Below are 6,000 nucleotides of genomic sequence, written 5' to 3'. Positions count from 1 at the left end.
ATACATATTTATGCTGCGATTATCATAGTAAGACATTATTCTCTCCCTACCCTGACATATTAGCTGTCAGGTTAAAGCATGTATAGAGCTGCAATAAATCCCCTCCATAGTGGAAAGTGTTGCTGTTTGCATTTATACTTGTGTACTGATAAATCTGTGAGTGATATGTAAAACTGAGCTGTTAATATTAGACTCAACAAATCATGAAGAACAGTTGCATTTACTGAAATGAAGCAGAAGCTGTAAAAAAAAATGCAGAATTAATAGAATATAGCAATTATATTAATATAATGAGCAAGCTAGAGAAGTGTCATCCCTGTGCTGTCACAGCTGCTGAGGTCTATGTCGTAAGTGGCAACATAGAGCATGGGGCTGCTATTAATCAAGCTTAGCAAAACAGTGGAGGCTCCAGGATGTTCATGCTACTAGACAAAACTTGTCACCTTTGCCCCTGATTTCAACCTTTGAGCTAACATAAGTGGCTGTTAGCTGTACCTTCATTTTATAATACAGACATCAGAAGGGTATTGATCGAAAGAAAGAAAAAAGCTATTAGAAATGGCTCCTTTAAACGAAAATGAGACAGGTATTATATCCCAAATGGGAACCAACAGCTGAGCGAGAGTTCGGCATCTCAGATAAAAAGATTAAAAGCAAGCTCGCAAATAAATAATTCAAAAACATTCAATCGCACCATTCATGTTGCATTCTAAAACTTCCTGCGCCAACTTGAACTTCAATTAAGTCATTTAGACAAATGGCACCGTCACTCTCTCACTCCCTCCTCCTTCAGTCCAGGTGGCAGCTTGACAGGAAGAGGAACAGGAAAGGACTTAAAGATTTGCTGCTGCTCTCATTCTCCTTCAAAGACAAATGGCCCTCTGATAATTTCCCACAATGCTCCTCGCACGGAGGCCTCTGTGATCTGTGGTTATGAGAAAGCACAGGAATCTGACCGACAACCACCTCAACTATGGGGAGAAGAAGTTAAAAAAAAAAAACAGAGAAAGGTCTTCTTTTTTTCTACAAGCCTACTTCCCGCGGCTTGGTCGCTCTGCTTTTGTGGGAAGCATCTGGGTTCATTTATCCCAGCCAGGCATCCTTGAGGACCCCTGTGCCCTCTCAGGTTGCAGGGTCTGAGCGTGCTCCAGAGTGGCTCCTTATTGTTGTTGTGAAAGAGAGGAGCTCAAGCCTGCTGACTAGCCTGTCTGGACCATCTCAAAGTTCCCATGCACCCTTTCCCCTGCTATGCCAGGCCCCTAGCCCATCCCAGATGCCCTGAAGCATGGTTAGTGTAGCGCTTCATGTGAACTGAAAGATACTAAACAGATTCATTCAGAAGCTACAGTGAAGACAGCCCGCCCTGAGGTTCAGGGGAATTTCACGACAGAGAGTAAAGAGTGTGAAGCTTCAAATAAATGTCTCCGAGTGCGTGCGGGCGTGAACTTGTCTCACATGTTTATGAAGTCAAGATTTGCCAAATGAGGCAAGCAGACACACATTATATCTTAAGCGTGTGTGCAAGGAGAGCACTCCCATTACTCAAGACCGCAGGTGAAATGATTGAGAAGTCCAGTCAGCCCTACTGTTCGATATATAATCTTCCACAGTCCACTCCAAGCCAAACGTCAGCTCAGGTTAACAGCCTGCACAGCTGAATGGAAGCAGAGTGAGTCTGGCTGGTTACTTAAAGTCACTGAGAAGTTATTCAAACACCCAGTTATTATGGTGTAAACAAAGGCGGCTTGTCACACACTATTACAGATATGGTGTTTACAAGAATGCCACTTTAATGCAGCGCATGTTATGTATGATGATTAAGAATAGTCTTTGACAACCTGATTGGTGTAAAGTAAGTAGATTATAAGACAAACTGTTTTTGTTGTTAGTCCAGCAGCAGAGTATGCACAGAGTCTATTATTTTGCTAATAGGCCCTATATGATTGATAAACAAAGGATGCATTTGCTGTTCTATGTATTAGCACTTTTTTATGGAAGTGACAGTGAAGATAAACCTACAAAACACATTTTCTGCCTTGTATGTAAAACATATTAAACTGTGGCTTATTTCCTAGGAATGGCTCCACTATTTTTTCCCCTCACCACTCTCTTGTCCTTTATGTAAAACAGATTTGACTGAGTCTTGTCACAGTATGCGAGCACAGTCTGCTCTGTGGCTTGCGATACTCATTCCCAGTTTGCATGTTTTTTTCCCCTCCACAGAGCAATTTGTTTCATATCCGAGTTTGTATTTTTGCAAATATTGAGCACAAAAGAAAAGACTCTGGCATCTTTTTGGTTCTCAGGGGAAACAATTATAGCGGAAGTGCGGCGGTTATTATCAAGTGGTTACAGGTTTTGCAGCCATTGTGCTGTTGTGTCCTTGAGCAAGATAAACTGAGAATATCAACTGAAACCATTTTAGAAACTATTATATTGGAAGAATTAAGATTTAAGTTAGGTCAGGGATACACAGTTATCAATATGCAATTAGATTTTGCCAACATGAATTTGCCAAAATTAAAAAATTTAAATTAAAATCATCTGTACATTTAAAAAGTGGTTTGGTGTGTTACAACATGAGCCTGAAGGGCTCTTCTTTCTGTCCCTCATCGATAAAGTAACTCATTAAAAAACAAACAGACAAACAAAACCATATTTCCTGTTTGACTTTCCGACATTTTCAATCCAGCCTTTATATTAACAACATTTTCACTTTGCAGTATCAGAGACATGTTCTACCTTTGTACTAATGTGTAACAGTGGTACTCTTTTACCTTTATACCTTCCTCAATGAATTAAAAAAAAAAATCATGTGAAAATACTATAGATAACATCTCTGTGCATCTCTGGATGTATTCAGGATCTTCTCTGGTGGTGAGGTAATGTTGTGACTTACTAATATGTTTTAAATTGCTTTTTTTTGGATTACCAGATACACAAACACACATGTCAGTATAATGAGGTAATAAGTAGAATAAAATAATGGATGGAAGTTTAGCGAAAATAAAAAAAATAAAATAAAATGCAACACATAAACATGAGCACATTACATTAGCATTAGTTCACTGTACCAACACTTTTCTTCTCCTCTATTACTATTAAGAAAGAACTTATTTAGATTTAGCAACATTAACCTATGGCTAATTTTCAACCCGTTTTTTATGGCATCAAATATTTTCAGTTCACTGATATTGGATGCATTAGGTGTACAGTGTGTAACAAACTCCCCCGGCATAGCAGAAAATCTTGTACAATTATGTAGAAAAAAGATTACAGTATACTCATTTTCAGTTAAGTCACACAAAACAATGCTGTATTAAATCTCATTCAGTACTGAATAACAGTAATTGTACAGAAATGAAACTTTTCTATAAAAATGTATTGCATTCCAAGGAGATTGTACAGATTATGTAAAATATTCAGTGCAGGCAAGGACAAAGACTTGTGGAAATTTCAGTGTTTTAAATTATTAATTAAGCTGAATTGTGTTGGTTTTTTCAGACATGTTTTATTTAAACGGATTGCTGTGGTTCTGTGATGTGTTTACCATAGTGAAAACACATCACACAGACGGTTTAGCTAGCAACCGGCCACCATGACCAAACCCCTGTGGCAATTAATTACACCTGGCCACAGCTGATGTTGCTGAAAATGTTGACTACAGCGCCATTACTGCTACAGTGGAGTACAAGGAGTAGAAAAAGCTTCAGATCCACCTTTGAAGGCTTCCTTATATTATGTTTTAATTGCTTTATCTTATTTTATATTATAAAGCACTTTGTAACCTTTGTTCCTGAAAAGCGCTATATAAATAAACGTATTTACTTATAAGAGCTGATATCTGGTCACAGTTAAAGAAAGAGAAGAAACTGAATCCAGAAAAAATAGGTTAGGACATCCAGATTTAGACTCAGCTCAGGGAATTGTGCTTTTACAGACACAGAGGTACAGCATTTGAATACAGTTTAAAGTAAATAGAGCAAATAACCTAATTAATTTGGAAATAAACTACAGTAGTATAAAAAGAGTAAAAATACAATGGCAACCAAAAGCTATCCATATTATACAGCACAGTACTCTGATATTTTTTACATGAAGAAATAATTTTCTGAGGTTGTAAAACCCTGTAAAATATCTCTTTCATGCTGGATCTACCTGCCAGAAACATTTCTTATATTCTTCTTCTGCTCGTATATTTTCATTACTGATAAAAATATATGAGTATAATGATAACAATTTGAAGCATTACATTTTCAGGATATAACTTACCACTGACCCATGCTCTACATCAACCCTAGGAAACCCAGTTATGACAAGCGACACATCAGTGCATTACTATGATGTTTCCACTTTTAAGCTCTCTTTGGTTTTGTATCTTCATCACATACATTTCAAAATGGCATTAGGAATAGTGAGAGTGACAGAAAAATTGCATTCTTTAGCTGTGGAAAACAGGACAAAGCCACTGCCACAACCACACTCCTCTTTTTTTTCAGGTAAAAACGTCTTACAAATTTGAATCTCATTACCATGTCATGAATACGTCTTTGGGAATCCATTAGGCATTTCCTTCCTAAAACTACAATAAGAATTCACATTCATCCAAAAAAGAAAAGAAAGAGTGGGGAAGGAGAATAAAGCCCCAGCAAGAACATTACTGTAAAGCTGTTTTAGCTCTTTCAGTCCACTTAAGAAGAGGCAGAAAAAAAGATGTGAGTGACTGACAGATGATAGCAATAAAAAGTAAGAACAAACTGGCCATTTTACTGCGGTGGGGCCATTTGAGAAGGGATTATTAACTTGTCAGCATTTCAAACTGAGACAAAACTTTTTCTCCTCCAAAACACATCCCCATGTCTCTGCTACTTTTATTAGAAAGTCTTTAAACCTTTTGACCCCAAAGGGCCTGTGTTATTGGCTGTTAATAGGGACACACGGGTCAGTGGGGAGACCCTAAATGCCCTATTAATCATTTGTTTAGAACTCGAGCCTATTTTCGAAGCTCTGTGTTTAGTGTGGGTTAAAAATAGGAGGAGGCGGATTGAGACAGCCGTCCGCCACTCATCGCTCAAGCTGTCAGGACACGTGAGTCCTCGGGGACGTGGGCAGGAGACCCCTCAAGCCGTGGAAGTTCAAAGGTTGCAAGGTTTATTTTTAACCCGCTTGCTTTTTTGGTGGTTGGCACAATCATTGTTGGTTTCCTTTCTACAAGGCTTGACAAGCAAAGTAATTTCGCCCAGTGGGATTTTTTTTTAAAGGAATTACCTTGTTAAAAAAATCACGAGTTTCATGTCTAAGCTGCTACACACTAGTTTGCACATCTCATACAAACTTTGCAGTTCATGAATAATACAAATGAAAATGCTACTACATGCTTTTTTTTACTAAATGCCACAAGCAAGCGAGTTGTTTGCAGCAGACTGACAGTGATGGGAAATAAGTCACTGGATCAAATCATTAATCTTGTCAAATATTGTCATATGACAGGAGAAAATACAGGTGTGGAGATTGCATCGGCTGATAAAACATTACTTACAGCCATTTTTCCAATAAGCGATGGACCCGGTGCTGTCAATATTTGGAGGGGATGCAAGGTATGCCCTGGTGAAGGCCATTTTGCGAGGAGCAGAGAGCCTGCTGGGAAAAATACAGTGGTTCATGCTGGGTCTCCGGGAAGCTGAAAAGCCACCAGCAAAAAGCTATGAATTATTTTGAGCGCAAAATACATTTTCTTTGAAGACTGTCGGGCCATTAGGGCCCTTTTGCTCCCTTTTAAATTGTTTTTATGCTGTGAGTAATGTTAACCTTTGCTTTTGTAGTCATGAAATTCTCTCTGTACCTTTTCCCTCCTGGCACAAGACACAGATGGGCTAGAAAAGCTGGATATAAAGTATAGGAACCATTTGCTGCAAGGAAAGAAAAGGCTGGAGGAAGGAACTGAGGCTTTCACACTGATGTCTACAGGTCTCTGTTGCTCAGTACAATAGATAGTTGGCG

Source organism: Astatotilapia calliptera, chromosome 22, assembly GCF_964374335.1.
Source record: "Astatotilapia calliptera chromosome 22, fAstCal68.1, whole genome shotgun sequence".
Lineage (NCBI taxonomy): Eukaryota > Metazoa > Chordata > Actinopteri > Cichliformes > Cichlidae > Astatotilapia > Astatotilapia calliptera.
The sequence above is the reverse complement of the archived record's forward strand: the minus strand, read 5'-3'. Positions refer to the sequence as shown.